The following is an 18,579-nucleotide window of genomic DNA, read 5'->3' on the forward strand; positions in this document are numbered from 1 at the left end:
ATATACAGCCCTTGGGTATCACACTGTATTTCTGTGAACTGTGAGAATTAGGTACTTCAGTTGCAGAATTAGGAATACAATGCCAGACAGTGGGAAGCCAGAAAGCTGCTCTCCAGGAGAGTCACAGACACTATATGGACACTCTGATTCTGATGCAAAGAAGAAAGAGGGTGTTTTTCAATGCCACTATTCATTTTGTCTCCCCTGCCTCCTTTGAGTCTCTAAAAGGCTTCGTGTAAGAGAAACTGCCATTAGATTTGGTGCTCATGGGCATCCCCACTGACAGTGCCAGCAGGGTCTCATGGTCAGACAAGTGTGGAGAACAGGATCTTGCACTCTGAGTCACCTTCCTGCTGCCTGGTGGCAAATTTTATTTTAAAGGATTATTGTAGCTTAGTGTTGGTGGTGCCAGCCCAAATCTCGGTCAGTGCCAAGCCTGGCAGTGGTGTGAATGGTTTGCCATGAATGCTCAGGAGGAGGATGAGTTTCATGCAGAATGGAGCTCTCATTCCTGCTGCCTTTAATGCACAAGCCCTTTGGTGGCCTGAGAAACCAGAAACTGGGTGTCATCTTTCACCATTACTACACGCAACTTCCTTCATTTGCTTTGATATGCTGCAGTCAGTATTTCCTAAGCAGTGCCTAAGAACATTATGCCATCTTTTCAGCTCATGTTTGTTAGTTTCAATTTTTGCTGGCATAGTAGCTGAATATAAAATCTTATTTTCTTCACACAAGAGTTCAATTTCTTTCTTACTTCACTTCATAAATAAGTCAATGTACGGAATTGTATTACAGAAGCTCTACTAAATAATAAATAATGCATTTGGTCTGCCACATGATTCTGTGCTTGTCTCTTTGCCCAGTGCTCCTCTAATTCACAGAATGGGTTTTGTATCACAGTGCATGTAAGTCTAGATTCTTTGCTGTACCTTTTGTAAAACTCATGCCTCCTCTGAACTAGATGCTTCAGCTAAGTTTATACAGAGCAGTATCATACAGCGCGAACATCTTTATTTTACAAAGTCTCTCTGACGTTTAGTTATGTGATTTTTTTAAGGGGTTTTGGGGGGGGTTGTTTGCTTGTTTGTTTTAGGGGGGGTTGGCTTTGTGGTTTTTTGAGGGTTTTTTTGGTATGAGATAATGAAGTTCAGAGTTGGTAAGCCCCCTGACTCTGTCACTTACAGATTCTGTTTTGAAAGAACTTGAGAAGGTGCTAGAGGAGCTCAGAGTTTAGCTGTTCTGTGTTTGTTGTGTGTCTCATCTATATGAAATCCATTCATATTATCTGTGTGTTTCAGGAGACCAAATGGCTCTGCTGCAAGGGGTCTAGAGAGCAGTTTGAGAGAAATGTTTGTGTGCCACATGCTGTTTGAACTGTCCAGGTGCTGAGAGCTTTCAGGGGTAACTGCAGCCAAAACCCAGTAAGTGAATGATTATTTCTCTTCAAAAGCTGCTACTACATCATATACATGTGCATTATTATGCTCAATCTAAATAGAAAATTGACCTGAAAAAGACCATCTGGTATTGACAGTATCATGAGTGATTCTTCCCTAAAACTCACTTGCCTCTTGTTTATCTGAGTGACAAAGGTTCCAGCAAATCTCCTGGGGCTTCATAGCAGCACCAGCAGTGAGGGGAAATCCAGGCATTATTAGAACATGCCAGAGATACCTATGAAAAAACTGGACTGTGAGACAATGGTGAGCCACAAGCTTTTGGCACAAGGCCAGAACAAAATGCAGAGGAGTATCTAGAGGTCCTTAAAATGTTCTGTCTTGAATAAGCCATGAAAGCAATTAAGGTACCCTCAATAGTAGAAGATATCCTGGCCTGTGAAAAGGCAGAGGCAGGGAATACAGTGAAGGGGCATGCACATTATGAGTGGGAAAACCTCCAAAACTTGGCAGAAAATGCAAGCAAACAAATAAAGTGGAAATAAACTGTTTTTTGAGGAACTTTAAAATTGCAGAATTATCTTCAGATTTTTCAAGGTGAGAGAGGTATTCAAAGTAGTAAGGGCTAAGAAGGAAGCACTACACAGCAGACCCCAGAACACCAATGCTGAGCATCTGATGAACTCAGGAAAACACACTCTAAAGACAAGATAATATTCAAAGTATAGAAGTCTAGAAGCAGAATGATGATGAGGAGGATTGCATTGTAGCAGAGAAAGTTAAGAGTGCTATCCAGCAATCAGTGAAAACAAAAGGTTCAGAGAGTGGATAGCTCTAAGCAAAATGATCCAGGGGAAGAGGAGCTGGTCTGTTCAGGAAGGTACATGGACTATATAATACAAAGAAGGAAAAAAAAAATTCTTAAATAAAGAAGGAAGAAAGTCAATTCTGCTGCTAGTGCCCAAGAAAAGTGAACTGCTAAGCTGCACAAGTCACCAGAGATGACTGATCAGTGAAATTAGGTCCTTCTCAAACAGCTGTGAGCTGTTAGGTCTGCCTTAGCAAAGCACTTTGTGGTTCTCAAAGCACTGCTGTGGAATCAGTGGAGGCAGACAAGCTTGGCTCCCAAAAACTTCTCAGGTGTGGTAAGATCAGTGGTCTTGACAAACAACACAGGCCAAGCAATCGGTTCAAGGTGATAACTAGCAGTAGATAGGATGTTATCTCTCAGCACCTTCCCAGCCTTCTTGGAGGACCTCAGTGGAGTTATAATGGCAGAAAGGGTCACAATAGGAAGACTTGTTTTGTGAACACAGAGAACAGAGGTTTGAAGAGTAAAGGCAACAGCTTCTGCAGACTGGTGAGTTGAAGTGCTGATCAGTATATAGAAAATAGTGGCAATGGAGAAATGAGAATTACAGGGATAGTAACAAGGCAGTGCTGTGGCTGAGGTGGATCATCTTTTATGCAAAGGTAGCTTGATCACAGAGGATTGAAATTGTTTAAGGAAACCATGAGGGACTGTACAGTGGAGGTGCTCTTGGCTTATGCAAAGTGTCTACAGAGGGAGTTTATGAACTTTCAACTTGTATTTTACAAGTCCCTGGAAATGCATGGGCACTGGAACAGAGAAGTGGTCACAGTACTAGCCTGACAGAATTCAAGAAATGTTTGGACAACACTCTCAGGCACATGGTGTGACTCTTGGGGTGTCTTGTGCAGGGCCAGGAGTTGGATTTGGTGATCCTGAGGGGTCATTTCCAGCTCAGCTTTTTCTATGTTTCTATGACTCTAAGTCCATGCAGCACCTGTAAAAAAGCAAGTTTCACTGTCAGTGAACTTAGCATTTACAAAAGGTCTTGAGAAAGCAGAGAAGAGGATTAACAAAAAAAAAAAAAAAAAAAGGATAGAAAGAGTGGCATGTGTTGCAATTTAGTTCCACCTATAAATGACAGGAGCAGATCTGTTAGATCTTGCAACTCTCCCTGGACCCTGTAACAAAAGTTGCTCTAATAATACAGACCTAGTGTTTGCTTTCAATTAAAAATGCTGCTAACTAAAGCTTTTAAAGAGACAATATTTTCCAATGTGTACCATCAGTACCTAAATTGGGGCTGGACTAAACAATGCTTTCATCATCCTCCAAGTAATTTCAGGCACTAGTCTTACCTCCATCTCCTTCTTAACATCCTGCCAGGAGGCAGAGGATCTTATCCAAAGACTGTTGCATCTACTGCTGACTCTGATGGAAATACATTAGCAATATCTTTAAAATACTGCTGACTTGTGTGGCAGGATAGCATTTGTTAAAATACCCCTCTGCCTTATTTAATTAACTTTTATCACTTACTGACATCATAGTCTTAATTTTTCCATCTGCTGCCTTTAGATTTATGGGCAACAGCATAGTGTCCCTTCTGAAAGAATTCCTTGGAAGAGTTAGTGCAGTGATGTCTTGTGAGGAACAAGGACACAGGGCATTGAAATCTTGTTACTCCTCACATAAGCTGAAGTGTTTTCTGAGAGGTTCTTAAAAGCAATAAAAGGCCCATAAAGCAGATTGGTAGGAGGAGCAAATGCTGGGTGAAATGCACAGGGGAGAAAAGGTTGCTCAATAAGATCTCAGTGAAGTGATAAGAATTAAATGGAAGTAGCTACCTTCCTTTTAAGCTTCTCATTTTTATAACTCTCTCTTCAAGCAAAGGTGTTGTTTTGCCCACTTTGTCCATCACCGTCTACATGCAGAGCTGCTCGCTGGTTGTCTGTGCCATAACATCCCTTCCAAATGCTGATGATGCATTTCTGCTCTCATTTCCTTCTCTGCACACACATCTGTCACACTAACACCCCATGGTTGTATTCTGGTGAATCTTCCAAGATAAAAATAAGAGGAGCTACCCAGGGGAAGGAATTAAGTAAATGGCTTCAAGGATTGGAGCCTAAAGTTCCAAACAACAATAGGAATTTAAAAAGTGATGTTAAGGGAAGTAAAGACGCTTTAGAAAATGAGAAACTGAGCCTTCATTTCTGACTGTGGTTTTCAAAAGCAATAGTGATTTCCTTCCCTCACTCTTCCCAGCACATTAGCATATATTTCCCCCAAAACAGCAAATTATGATGACCAGAGTATAGAGAGAGAGCCAAAGGATTTACTAATATATATTCTATGCATACCAGTGGTGGTTATGTCATAGAGAAAAAATGCCTGGGATTTTTTTCCAGTTTTTATAGCAATAACCAACAGAGGTCAGGGCATTTCCTAAAGATTTAGTGACTGTTTGGAGTTAATATCCTTCACCTTACTTATGGACCACCATTTGCTCCCATCCAGCCATTAATCTGCTGGAAACACTCTGCATAACAGTCACCATTTCCTATGGAATAGCAGCACAAATCAGTACAAATGGTGTTTGGAGAGCTAATCTGCACATAAAATGCACATCATGTGCAAGAATAAAGGCAGGAAACAAAAGCCTCCTGGACACAGGACTAGCCTGATTTTTGTGGGACACAGCCATGTCCTTCTGCTGGACATTCAGGGAAACATGTTGACCTTTTCTGACCACCTTTTCCATAGCAGCCTCACCACTCTGTGATTCAAATAATATAATTCAGTTTTATTGTAATTTAAAGAACAGAACAATATAAAAGTTTAAGCACAGAAACTCTTGTAGAAGAGCTCTGTTTTCAGGCCAAGAGGTGTCTCTACTCCTGCAGAGGTTTTGATGTTGTGAAAGTGTGTCTTTCCAACTTATGTAAACTGCCTGGCACCTTTCAAAATCATGCTGTCCACACTCATTTATTCAGTTTTCCAAAGCTCCTAGGGGCAGAGCTGGAGGGGAGCAGAGAGGGCCATCAGTTCAGAGGGCCCATAGCAAGCAGATGGTGAGAAGGTGAAGGCATGACCCCAGAAGAGGACATGCAAATAGAGTGAGGAGGAAGCTGCAAAGAGAATGTGATTACCCACAGAGGGGCAAGGAATGGGGAAAAAACCAGCCAGGCTCATGAGAAACTGAGCAGAAAAACAAAATCAAAGGGTTAGTCTCAAAAAAAAAAAAAAAAAAAAAAAAAAAAAAAAAAAAAAAAAAAACACCACCAACATAAAATATGTGCCCAAATGACAGAACTTCTGGTACGTGCCTGAATATTTTGAGCAGTTATTTCTTACAGTTTTGAATAATTATTTCTAAAATACAACAGTATGATTTTGCTATTAGAATCTTATTATTTAAAAGGCTTTTGTTTAGTTCTTCTGGACAGAATCCAAATAAGATTAGTAACGTGTATTTAAATCCTTTGTTTTGGAAATTATCTTACACATGTGAAAGAAACACATCTCTGGTGAGTAGTATTGCTGGAGATGGTGAGGAAAAGTAGCCCTATGTTGGTATTCCTGCTGGCACTATTCCACAGGCCCCAGCCAAGAGACTGAGATTATACAGACATGGAGTGTCAGAAAGAGTCTGCTTTGGAGAGGAGCTTTTATTCTCCTTTCATTCCCTGCTTTTAAGCCTGGGAAGCAGAGCAGATGCCATAAGGGCCACACTTCCTGCATCAGGATTCATGGCCTGGCACTGGCACCTGGAGAGGCACATATCCCAGGCTGGAGGCCAAGTGATCTGTAACACCTCCATGGGGTTCTGTGACTCAGTGTGGGACACCCACCTCACCCTTCTCCCACAGGGCCAGCAACCAGTGAGATCCCATGGCTGTGGCTTGGGGAGACAGGGAAAAATTGCATATTATGAGTTACAATATGGCAGGAAATAATATTATGAAAACTTCAAGTGGCATGTTCTAACATGACAGTGTATTCTGGGACTGTCCTGTCTGGATGCTCTATCTGTGTGTCCAGCCAGCACAAGTGTCCACCCAGACTCTCCTTGGGCTTAACTGATCATTTCCTGGAATTTCACATCAGTTATATCAGGAGGAAAAAACTTTTGACAAGCATTAAGTCAAAGATAATTAAACTCTTTAAACTGGAAATTCTTTTATTTGTTTAACTGTGATGATCATAGGGCAGTTCAGTGGAAAGTCAGGAGGCCTGCAGGAAACAGGCTGCTCTGCTGGGCCAGGCTGGGGCCATCACTGGGCTGCAGGAAGCCCTGAGAGGCAGGGAAGTGAATGACCAAACCAGGGAACAGGGATGGACACTTGAGCCATGGGACAGGACACTCAGCTTTGGTACAGGGGAGAGCAGAGGGAGAGGCTGGATGGGAGAAGAGCTGACTGCTGGTGCTTGTGTGGATTACTGGAGTAAAGTCCCTCCTCTCCTTTTGCTACCTTAACCTATTAGTGCTCCTGGTTTCATTTTTGCCTTAGCACAAAAGGAAACATGGGGTTCAACAACTCATATGGTTTCTAATTTAGGTTGTACATTAATACATGGAACAAATAAGTGGATGCTTAGCCAGGATGTGGATATATAGTTCATTAGCTACTTTGAACTATATTCTTTATGGGTGTTCTTAGTATACAATATATATTACAGTAACTTATTTGCTTTCCCAGTGACTACGCAAAAGCCTTGTGCAGATGAGTTTGTGGGCTGCAAATTCACACTCTGGCTACTGCACCCTAAGTTACTCACTGCAGACTCCAACTTAAAGCATCAGCACTCCTTTGCATAGATTAAGTTAATTTGCTTGAGCTTGTAGTTCCACTATGATCAGGTATCAGCTGCAGTGGGTAGCTCTAAGTGGCTTCAAAACAGAGGCAGAAAAATAACAATAACTAATTGAAACTGAATCAATTTCAATTGGTGGTTTTGGCAATGTTAGGTTTATGGTTGTAGTTGATGAGCTTAAAGGTCTTTTCCAACCTAAATGATTCTGTGGTTCTGAATTGGTTGTGTCATTGTCAGATGAGCTTTGGCAGCCCTTAAGTGGAGACACACAAAGGCCGAGCTCTAAGTCTTTCTTTACTCACATTCAGGACACCTGTCACACGTGAGATACAATTCTACCACCAATGTCCAAGCAGTATTTTGTGTTTTGGCAGGAGCAATTTGCGATTTATGTTTCCTAAGCCCTTCTTCCTTCTTGTGTGCCAGGGAACTTTTGGCTCACATTTCCAGGACTTGAAGAAGTAACTGTGAAGCTGAGATAGGAGGCATTTTTCTTCAGCCTATTCTCTGTTTGGCCCAAGCTCCTGGATTTGGAGGACTTGCAGAGCTAGAGAGCAAGAAAGCTTCTGTGGAGACAACCAGTCCCTCCTTCCTCAAACTTAGGGAAAGCCATTCCTTGCAGGCAGTGTTCAAGGGGAGGGTTTTAGTGGCACAAGCAAGCACCCAAAGCAGTTCCCTGTACTGAACATAGAAGGAAAATAAAGGTTAACTTGTTGGAATTAATCACAGTTATAAAGGCTGGGATAATTAACTCTGTGACTAATTAGGAGATCATATCTGTGAAAAGGGAGGTTTCATGTGTTAATAATTTCCTGCAGTGCATAAATGCTGAGAGGAAATTTAATATCATGGAAAGAGTAAATGCTGAGGTGAAGGGTAAGAACACACAGTATGTAATGCACATGGGCTTGTGGTAGCAGGAATTTATTTTGCAGTGGAAAGTGATTGAAATGCCTTGGGATGATGCTGTGCAGGGCTGGGAGTGGGGCTCAATGATCTTTGAGGGTCCTTTCTGCGAGGCTTCCTCTGTGATTCTGATGAGCCCACCTTGATCAGTAGCATGAATGGAAGTGTAACACAGGGAGTAATACCTCTTCCATGTAGCCAAAAGGACTTTGCAAGTTCAAAATACATTCCATGCAGATTAAAAAAATTGCTACCAATAACTGACCAGACAAAAAATGAAGAGAGTCAGAGAATGCAGTATGTATTTACATGTACAAATTAATGATCTTTCTGGTCTCCACTCTCTATATTCCTGTTGCAAACCTTGTGCTGTGCAACCTCTGCTTGAATGCACCACCCCAGCACAATGACACTGATACTGGAAAACTCCACATCAGAACTGCTCCCAGCTGGGAATGAGTTGTGCAGGTGTGGGGTCAAAAACAAGCCAGGGTTCAGGGCCTGTCTATCCTATTAGGAATGCTTGGTGGATCTGACATCACCTAGCGAAGCTATGAGATGGATTCAGTGCTCCATGGCAGAGACTATGGAGAGTGCTTTCCAGAGGAAAAACATTTGGGGTAGTGCAAAGAAATAAAATTCCAGAGGTAATATTGATAGTATTATCTCAGGTAGATCTCAAGGGCTTGATATTGCTTTAGGGTTTGGGGTTCGTCTTACTTCTTTCCTTTCTTTTTTTTTACTACTAAGAGAAAACTACTTTACTACTACTACTAACAGCTCTGGACTGGGCTGTTCTTTCACAGTCCCCAGGTCAGCATACTGAGATCCTGGTGAGTCTGTAAACTAGTTCCATAAGAAGTGCTAGAAGCTGTATTCTTCAGGACATTTGAGAGGACGCTGAAGACAATAATGTTAAATTAAAAAAAAAAAAAAAACCAAAAAAAAACAAAAAAAAAAACAAACCCACAAACATTATATTTTGCAGGGGATTAACTATGTCACCAAGTAAGTTGCTTCTATATGTACCTTCTGTGTTTCTTTGAGCCAGAGAACAGGATTATAAGTGAAAATAGTATTGTGGAGCTTTCAGTAAAAGATAGGATTTTTCTCTGGTTCCAGCAGTACTAAAGAAGATTGAAGGAGAAACTGTAATTGCTGCCATCATTGTTTTTTAACAGAAGTCATACTGTATCTAGCAAGACACTTTTGTAATACTGTCTAAAATGTCTTTGTACTCAGAAAAGGTCATAAGTAAATGACTTTGAAGCTTAATCAGTGGAAGTACGGGACAATTTCTGAATTTCATTATAAATCTAGTTTAAATGCAGTGAAGCCAGCAGAGTTACTTGGGATTTACAGTAGAGTAAGTGTGTGCAGAATATGGCTCCATGATTTTAAATGCTTTATTTCCACTGTGCAGATATTATACACCTGTCAGAAACTTGCACAGAATAATTTTAAAGAAGAGACTCAGCATGCAAACCCATAAAATACTAGCTATAGGATAAAGAAGTGAAAACTCTAACATTGTTTAATATACAAATAGTGTTCCTACAACAGCATATGAAACTAGTTAATGTTTCATGTAGGGATTACAGTAAATAGTTTTGTATGTAGAACATTTTAAATAGAATGTAGGAGTACATATCTGTTCTCTTTATAGTTGTGGTTATCTTCTTGATCCATTATATATTTTTGTGATCTGTAGAGAAAGACATAAATCCTTTGGAGGAGGAGGAGCAGCTCTCCACAGGAGCTGGTTTGTTAAGTTCCCTTTGAGCTACTTTAGACCCCTGGGTTTGCTGGCTTGTGGTATTTTGGTAATCAGATAGCAAAGCACTTTCACCACCTCAAATCACACAGAAGAAAAATGCAGGGCCCTTTGCTTCAGGATATCAATGTGCCATCGATCATGCTGGGGAAGCAAAGACAGCAGGAGGAGACGACCTCCAGCACAAGTGGTCTGTTCCTTTTCTGAAGCAGCTGAAAATGAAATTTGTTTGAGATGTAAAACAAATCCTGCACTTCTGTACAACTGCTTATGAAGAACACAGTAAAAGGTGAGAATTGAACAAAGAATAAAAATCATAGAAATCACATTTGGCTTCACAAGACTTAATATGCAGGTCTGTGTCAAAACTTCCACAAGAGTCTTAAGATTAAGATCCCAAGCCTAATTTTTTTTCAGGACTAAGAGGAATGATGTAAAACATAAAGAAGGGAAAGAAACCAGAAAGCTACTGGTACAATAGACATGTAGTCCATGTAAAACAACATCTCTTTCTTGGGATTCCTGTGTGGCTTTCTCTAGATTGGACCTATAGAGTCTTACCACTATTGAGCAGACTGCAGCTCCTGCCTTTCTGCACTTCCTGTACTGTACACTGATTCGTGTGGGAAAAAAAAAAAAAAAATGCTCCAATCCTGGCCCTGGAAGTAAAAAATAAAATTACAGGAAGGTTTTGTTCAGTGCTCTTGTTTTGAGAGATGCTTTAGGCTGTGCAAAATTCAAAAGGGTGGTTTTTCCTGTTTATTTTCTAATGATGAACTTTACAGTGTGGAAATATGGGAGGTGCAAATATATGAGGTAATTTTTCCTGCAGAAGCATCATGGAACAGGCAGATAAAACAGTTCAGGAGTATTTAGGAGTGTTATTTAAAGGTAAAGAGTTGAACAACACAAGTGACTGTTAAATTCATTGCCAAACACAACAGCTTTTGTGCGTGCTCCGGAAATATAATCACAAGTATTTCTGTGAAATCTCTTTTGTTTGTATGTTTTGCTATCTCACAAAAAAAAAAAAAAAAAAAAAAGCCACCAACTCCTCCTCTTGAGAGAATTTAGTGTGACAATCACTTTTTGAGAAGAGACCAGTTTGGAAGACAAGGTGCAGCTGTGCAGTCTAAGGAGGAAAGAACACTGTTCCCAGGCATTTCCTGGCCCAGGAGCAATATGACTCGCATCAAAAAGCCGCTTCTCCAAGGGTAAAGCTTGTCCGTCTTTTGGCTGGACACCTTTTTATGCCACAGTGGCTCTGCCAGGCAGCAGGAGCAATGCTGGGGTGCTTTCCTGACAGGCCTCTCCAGCAGGAGAGCACTTGATGCTCTGGCTTTGAGGTTTTCCACAGTGAGATGTCCATTTCACTTTCAAGTTCAGCAAGGAAGCAAGTGAGGAGGCAGCCTGGCTCAGAGCTGACTTTACTTGTGATGTGGCTCTCTGCCTGCTGGCTCAACCTGCTGCAAGATCACCCATGCTCCAGTGGGCATCCAGACAGCACAAGGGCCACTCTTCCCCTGGAAGACAAGTCTGGGAGGCAGCTGTGGGGAAGCTTTGGGGCCAGGGACTTTGCCAGGAACCAGACTCCCCAGGACCCTATGCAGCTCAGGGAACAGATTATCTGTTAGGGCACCTAGGGAACCACCTGTCTCAACTGAGAAAAAGGCCACATCCAAACTGATTTTTTTCTTCAGCAAAAAAAACCCAACATAAAAAAAGTGTTATCCCACTGATGCTAGGCATCAATAAGGGCACTAATAATGCAAATCTAGGAATGGGGGTTTGAATGTTTATCACTTTCTTTGCTAAGATTAGTCTTGTCCTCCTACGCATGCAACGCTTTCTATCAGTTACTTGATAAGCCATCATTATGAATTACCCAGTGATTTGTTGATTTGGCATGTATGCAGTGATTCCTCTGGTAAAGCAAGCCAAGAGAATTTATTTCTGACAGGAAATTTCTGAATAACTAGAGATGGAGTGCCACTAGCAATGTATTCAGATGTATTTCCTTGTGAAATCGTCAGATACATTTTTAAAAGTCTTTTTTTACTAGCCTTAATACTGTATTGTCAATGCTGACATAGCTTATTTAAATCAGTTTAAATTTTGTTAAAGGTCTGAGAGATTTGTTAATAGTGATTCTTTGTTTTAATTACAAGAACATCAATCTACATAAGTATATGAAATTACTGAAAACAAAATAAACATAAGAGCATCACACACTTGGGTGTTGTCTTCATGTTCTGGTGGCAGGGCTGGGTATAGTGTGAAGAACATAACCAGAGCAGCTGGTTTCCATCAAATGGCATCATGATGGCATAAAGGAAGGTGCACTGGGCCCTGCTGGCTCTATCGTTCATGCTCTGCAGGACAGCTGATGTAATTTTCTCTGATGGTTCTCTCTCCTCTCTGCAGTGTCCTGGGGAGCTGCAAGGCATTGCCCATTCATGCTGCACTTGATGCACAGGAAAGTGAACAGGAGTGCACCATCCAAAAAGGCAGCAGTGCTGCCTTCCCATTAATATTCCCATGTATCCTTTTGGGGAGTTCTAGGGGTAAAAATCACCATGTCTGGAGCCTGTTATCTATTAGGGAATTGTTACTTTACAGATGTTGCAATGTTGATGTAAGGCCTTGTGATATCACAGGCTTTGCAAAATGATGCCATCTGTCCACTGGAAATCAGGCTAAGATTAAACAGACATCTCTCTTTATAGACCAGTGACTATGTGTCAAGGGCAACGTCTTTTGTTCACTGACCTGTAATGTGATTTGTAAATGCATTTGTCTCTTTTATGTTCATGGGTGTCCTTTGAGTTTTTTTTTTTTTTTTTTTTAGTATACTAGCACCCATGTAAATACATTTCTTGAAGCAAGCACCTTGATTAGATTTTGGCTAGTGTAAATATTTATCTTAAATTGCTTCTTTCAAATAACCACATTTTCTTGCTTGTCCAATATAACAACTTGCCTCACACACTGTTGCTCTAGTGCCAAATTACTACAGCTTTAACTCTCCCACTGAAACATTTGTGTGCAGAACTGTTTTTGTGTGTATTTTAAAACTGCATTGTGCAGTAAACGCTGTTCAGTGAGTACTAGAATTTATTTACCAAAAAATGTGTGAAAAAATGTAAACATAAAACAATTATATATAATTTAAGAGCTAAAGCTATACCTCATCCTGATTCACCAGAAAAATTTTGTCTAACAAAAAGCCCATATGTAATGGTATACTGTAATAATGACACAAAGGAAAGACAGAAACTTTTATTATTTCTTAACATAAATTAAAATAACAATTTCTGAAAGTCAAATCCTTGATTGCATCTGCTTAAGTTTAGTCTTCTTTAAGAACTGCAAAAAAATTTCTCTGAATTCCTCCCTCTCCTTCCCTGAGTCCTTGTAACTCTGAAGGAAGCAGGTTTTAGATAAGCTGCTAGATCATTTTTCCATAGCCAAATAATTATCTTTTGTTTAGAATCTGTAAACAACTGAAATGTAGGTTCCTTTTAAATCTATTTTGCCAGCATGAAGTTAAATACAGCTTGCTGTAAGTTACATTTATAATGGATGGTACCGCAAAAAGATCAACTTTGAGTGTCACCTTGACTGGCTGGATATATTCCCTATTTTTCAGTATGAATAAAATGGAAAATACAGGGCATGAATGCTGAACAGATCTTTTATACAGCAAATTTCAGTCTAATTGCATGAAGAATTATATGCAAAAGATCATTACACAACACATCAGTCAGAAGAGCATCATCCTCACGGCATTGCTAAGGGCAGGGAGATTACAACAACAATCTTGTGCCTTGTCTAAACTCTCTTTTTATTTTGAAAGACATACAAATTCTAGATTAGAAATGCAGTGTATTACATGCTTTTGTGAGTAACCCAGGTTAGTTTTAAATTGCATGGGTTCTGTGGCTTATTCTGTACATCCTCAGATTGTTACCTACAGAGCCACTGCAAGGAGTAAAGCTGTGGATCCCTGAGCATGCATCACATCCAGAGGGAGCCTGTGGCAGGCAGAGCCTGGAGCTGGCTCCAGTCCCCTCACAGTCTGTGCACACAGTGGCCAGGCATGCACTCAGCATTTGGGATGTGATACAGGCTGTGAATTACTTTTGAAAAGGTTCCATGGTGGGAATTGTCTTCAGCTGGGGAAGAGTTTGCTGTTGCAGCAGGGGACAATGATCCAGATAGACAGAAAAGCATATTCAGGTGAAGTTGGTAAGTGATATAAACCTGGTGAAAGAGTAAATGAAGGCAAAGCCTTAGAACCATACCTGTACAAAGAGCTTGTGTTGTCTCCTGAGAATCCAGTCAGACATAGACCATGGACACCATTATCAAGTGTGGTTATAAAAAAATGGAGAACTTCTGGTTTAGATGACACTATACTTTCCAGCCTCTTTCTTGACTGTGTCTTCTTGCTACAGGCTATAAAGCTGCATCTAAATACTAATTAGTCAGAGCAATTAGATTTTTCCGTACAACCTGAAAACAAGCATCCCAATTTACTTTCCTATGTGGAAAACTGCACGTTTCCCAAATAAACCCCAGCTGGGTTGCTGGAACTCTGCTGTCAGGAAGGTTTTCATTGGTGTGCACTGAAAATCTGGATCCTGTCGTGCTCAGTGTCCACACTCTGTTTTATAGCAGGATTTCTCTTTCTTCAGGCAGAGCTGGGAACACTGACATTCACCCAGCATGTTTCCTCTGTGCTGAATTCCTCTACGTTGAATGACTAACAAGAGACCAAGGAACACTCTGAAGATATCTTTTCATTGCTAATGCTCAGATTTTCCATTCATTGCCAAGACACAGCATCCATTTCCAGCAGTAAATGTCATGCACACAATAGCTCTGCTGTCGGTGTGAAAACCTAGCTTAACTAAAGGAGGAGGCATAAAAGACCAGAGCATATCCTCTGTGTGCAAAACTGTACAGTCCAAAGTATGTTTCAAACTCCCAATTTGAAATAGATGGATTAGACAGGGTTGTGTCCTAAGGCTTCATTATCTCCTACATCAAATGTACCTTTTTTTTTTTTTTTTAATTTGAATCGTCTTTATATGTTGAGGCATAAAAATGGATTATGGTCCACTAAAATGGTTCTTACTTGGCCAAAAGAAGGGAACATTTGTAGGAAGGTGTGCAGACTACAGACCTGATGGCATGGTCTTCACCTGGATGAACAGAATTTGTGGGAATGTTAAGAGATATTGGAGATGCTTGTTCTTAGCTTGGAGAAGACAGCATTCCAGAGGCTGTGTTTACGCAATGGAGGAATGGAAAAAGAAGATGGACAAAGAAAAGCAGAGCCAGCAAAGTCTCAGTGAAAGGCAATGGGAAAAACAAATGCTGGGAACCAGAAGCAAGACCCAAATCAAAATCTGTATCTGCCTTGTAGATTGATCTTTAATGCACAGCCCGTAAATTGATTCCAAAATGGTATAATTCCTCAGTGCAGAAGTGTTCCATGTGGATGAGAATATTTCCCCAGCTTTATATAGTAAGAGACAGATAAAATCTGATTTGAAAATAATATAGCGTGCAGTGAATAAATTATATGCTCCGGCATTTGGTGGTGTTTGTGAGATATAATTCTATTTCTAGTGCAGTGTAGGCTTAAATAGCCAAATGGTGTTTATAGGAGATGGGCTGCTGCATTCCTTTTCAGTTTGCTAATATGTACTCGTCTGCTGAAGTAAACCAGCCCTGCACTGAATAAACACATGGGACTCTCTTCATCTGTGGGATGATGTGAATAAACCATCATATCTTCACTGGAGATCTATGCATCATATCTTAAACTGTGAAAAAAAATCAAACAATTTAAACTGACTATGCTGGTTGGACGCACTTTCAGTCTGTATGCATTTACTTACTGAGTTGAAACTTGAACTAAAAATAATCTGTAGCTGGAAGATCTTTGTGATGAACACTGTAAAATTCCAGTAAGATGGTTGAGAAGTGCAGTTTGTTTTTGTAAATGCTTTAGGATCTTGGTTTTAAGTGTGTTTAAACCATAAATGCTATTAAGTGTTTGTTTTACTGCTGTTCAGCACTTTCGGAGTTGCATTAGGAAATGGGGACATGCCATTCTGACTTGATTACCATGGAAAAAATTATTTTGTACAGTCCTCCAGGCAGAACACAGAAACATGAGTTCTGTGCTGGTGAATATACTACAGAAGTGGGGCTACCATGCTGTATAGTGAGACCACCGAGTAGTAAAGAGGTAGGGAAAATATCTTTTATGACTGAGCTGATGACACTCAGTCACTGGAAAAAAATAAAGGTAAGACAATGGAGCAAATGTTTATGATTCTTCCTCTTCAATGTAATTTTCACTGTTACAAAGTGATTCTACATCCAAAGCACTTTGGGAGATTGTGATAAAGATTTGCTCTTGGTTTTACAGTGGTTCTCTTTCTCTACAGTGACCCAAACAACACCCCAAAACCAATGTCTGTGTGTAGCTGCAGTTATTGCAGTTTTAGAAGACATCAGGCTTTATTCAGTATCCTGCTTTCAGTCTCCAAAAATTCAAATTCTGTCTGGATAAGGAAGGTGCTGAACAAAAGCCCCTTGATCCTTTCTTCTTGGATCTTGCTAGGGTAGTAATTTAGTGTAAAGCTTCACCAGTTATGCTCAAGCAGCTCCCCCCTACCCTTTTACTGAGAATCATTTTAGCTGAGATTGTTGGTGTGATCAGCTAATTAGGCCAGACAGAAGCAGGCAGAAAGCCAAGGCATGATTTTTCACTTGCAGCATCTAGATCTTGAGAAGGAAATTGTTAACATGTGTTTGCGATCTTGCCACTTGGAAATGCATAGTTGTGCTTGAACACTGTTTCACTATGGAGGGGGACTCTGTAAATGGGAGGACAGATCACAAACAAGGTAACCAAAGTAACTGCCTGATTGTTTATATTAATGCCCAGAAGGGAATATGTCTGTTAGGTTTTTTTTCCCATGGCTTCCTATTTTATCTTTCTCTCATTGAACAATGATCCATATCGAGTAAGAGTAAGAACAATGCAAATTGAAGGAAGGAAATAACTGTCTTTAACCAATGTCCTTTTGATTTCAGACTAGCTGGGATCGTTCTTCATCTTTCCCAGAAATCCCTATGTATAGACAGGGAGCAGGGTTGGCAGCTTGGTTTGAATTTCTCTTTGTTTACAGTGACAAAAAAGACCTCGGCTTGTAAGCACTGAGCAAGGATGTGTCCTGAAGGACAGGAACAGCTGGGCCTTCTGGAAGCTCTGCAGTCTGCTGGGTTGTGTGGTCTCCAGGCCAATTTTGCTTACAGTATGTGAATTATCTGCATATCCAATTTTATAAATTATTCCAAAGAGGAATTAGTATAATGTTACTCTCCAAACTCCCCTCCTACTCTCTCCAAGATGAAGCAAATCTGCAGGTTTTCAGAGCTTTCTTCTCACCCTTTTTCTGTTTTTCCTTTTCTCCCTTCTTTCTTTCTACTGATTGCCCAGACTTCATGTAAGCAAGCAAGAAAAGACTGATCAATCTACTTATTTTTCTGCCTAAAACTTTTACATCAAAGAAAGTTGGAATCATTTCTGAACTGAAGAGTTTTTGAAGAAAACATGAAAACTCCAAAACCTGATTATTGTCACATTCCTATTGCTTCATGGTACATATATATGTTTCTGTGTAGCATCCAGAACATTACACTTGACTGTTGCTATTTACTGGGAACTGACAGCTCACTTCATGCTCTTCAAGAGGCAAATGAAAATTCAGACCTCCTACCAGGAGCCTGTTTCTTATTTCTGGAAAATTAACTATGCCTTAATTTTGGTCTGGGAGTCAATGTTATTTTAGAATTGTCTTCTTAATTTCCATCATTTCTATTCTGCAGATGTGGAAAATCACCTTCTTTACTATATCTCCCATGACTCTCTTCGTTGTCATCTGCTAAGGCTCCAAAATCTGTTATGAGCTTGCTGGTAATTTCAACCTCCCTTTCTTTTCTTTTGGGAAGAAAAACAAAACCAAAACCAGACACCAAATCTCCCCACAAACCCCCAGAAAAACAACCCCATAAAACAACCAAAAAAACCCCCCAGCCCATCTGTATAGCTGCTGAACAACTTACCAGCAGTAAGAAAGAACTCCTTTCAGAGACCCAAGCCAACACTTCTGCTTAGGTCAGCCAAGAGGAATTGTCTTCTCTTGGGTACATCCTATACCCGTCTCTTCTTTCCAAGGGAAAACAGTTTTCACTAGGCAAGCTGATACTCTGCCAGCCAGAAAAACCTGTGCTGTTTGAAAAACTAAAGCTGTCTTTAATAAAATCTTCTGTCTAATATAACTGTTCTTTCTCTAATAGCCAGCTGGGTAGTATTAAAGGGTTCAGACAATAGCATTTAATTGTATTAAGAAAACAGTAATTTTCTAAAAAGTGCATTGATTTTTAATTTCATCTATTCTTTGATACTTTTTCTAACAGCCATGCACAGCATAGAGATAACTGCTTGGATTCTCCCTGTTTATTTTTAAAGGAATTGAAACTTTATAAATATATGAAGTTAAAAATAGTGACAGCACTGTTACAACAAAATCAATTTTAATCAAAACGCCAGCTCACTGATCTATGAATAAACAAATCTATGGATAGTAAGCACATTTAGCACTGTCCAACAGGAAAACATTAAAACTGGAGAGCCCTGGACTCCTTCCCCAACTCCATAGTGGGCTGCTGTGTGCTCAGTTTTCATCATCTTTGCAATGGCCACAGCAGGACTCACTCCCACAAGTCTGGAAGTGATGTCTGAAACTGCAAGGCAGAATAAGAGTGAAACATTTTGAGGAGAGGCT

At 40.2% G+C, this 18,579-nt stretch overlaps 1 protein-coding gene and 1 long non-coding RNA gene across 2 annotated transcripts in view; one reads left to right on the top strand and one right to left on the bottom strand.

Moving 5' to 3' along the window:
- Nucleotides 1-1,354: 1,354 nt before the first annotated feature.
- Nucleotides 1,355-18,579, top strand: part of CEP85L (centrosomal protein 85L) — a 126,933-nt gene continuing 109,708 nt past the window's right edge. Inside the window, exon 1 of the mRNA XM_083856739.1 lies at nt 1,355-1,424. The gene's annotated coding sequence lies outside the window, so the exon portion shown is untranslated. The remainder of the gene's footprint in view (nt 1,425-18,579) is intronic.
- Nucleotides 9,412-17,916, bottom strand: LOC310907929. Its single transcript, XR_014589743.1, has 3 exons — nt 17,858-17,916; nt 10,271-10,368; nt 9,412-9,921 (listed from the first exon to the last, which is right to left on the bottom strand). It is a non-coding gene; the product is annotated as an uncharacterized lncRNA (long non-coding RNA).

This window comes from Zosterops lateralis (assembly GCF_965231275.1).
Source record: "Zosterops lateralis genome assembly, chromosome: 3".
Classification (NCBI taxonomy): Eukaryota; Metazoa; Chordata; class Aves; order Passeriformes; family Zosteropidae; genus Zosterops; species Zosterops lateralis.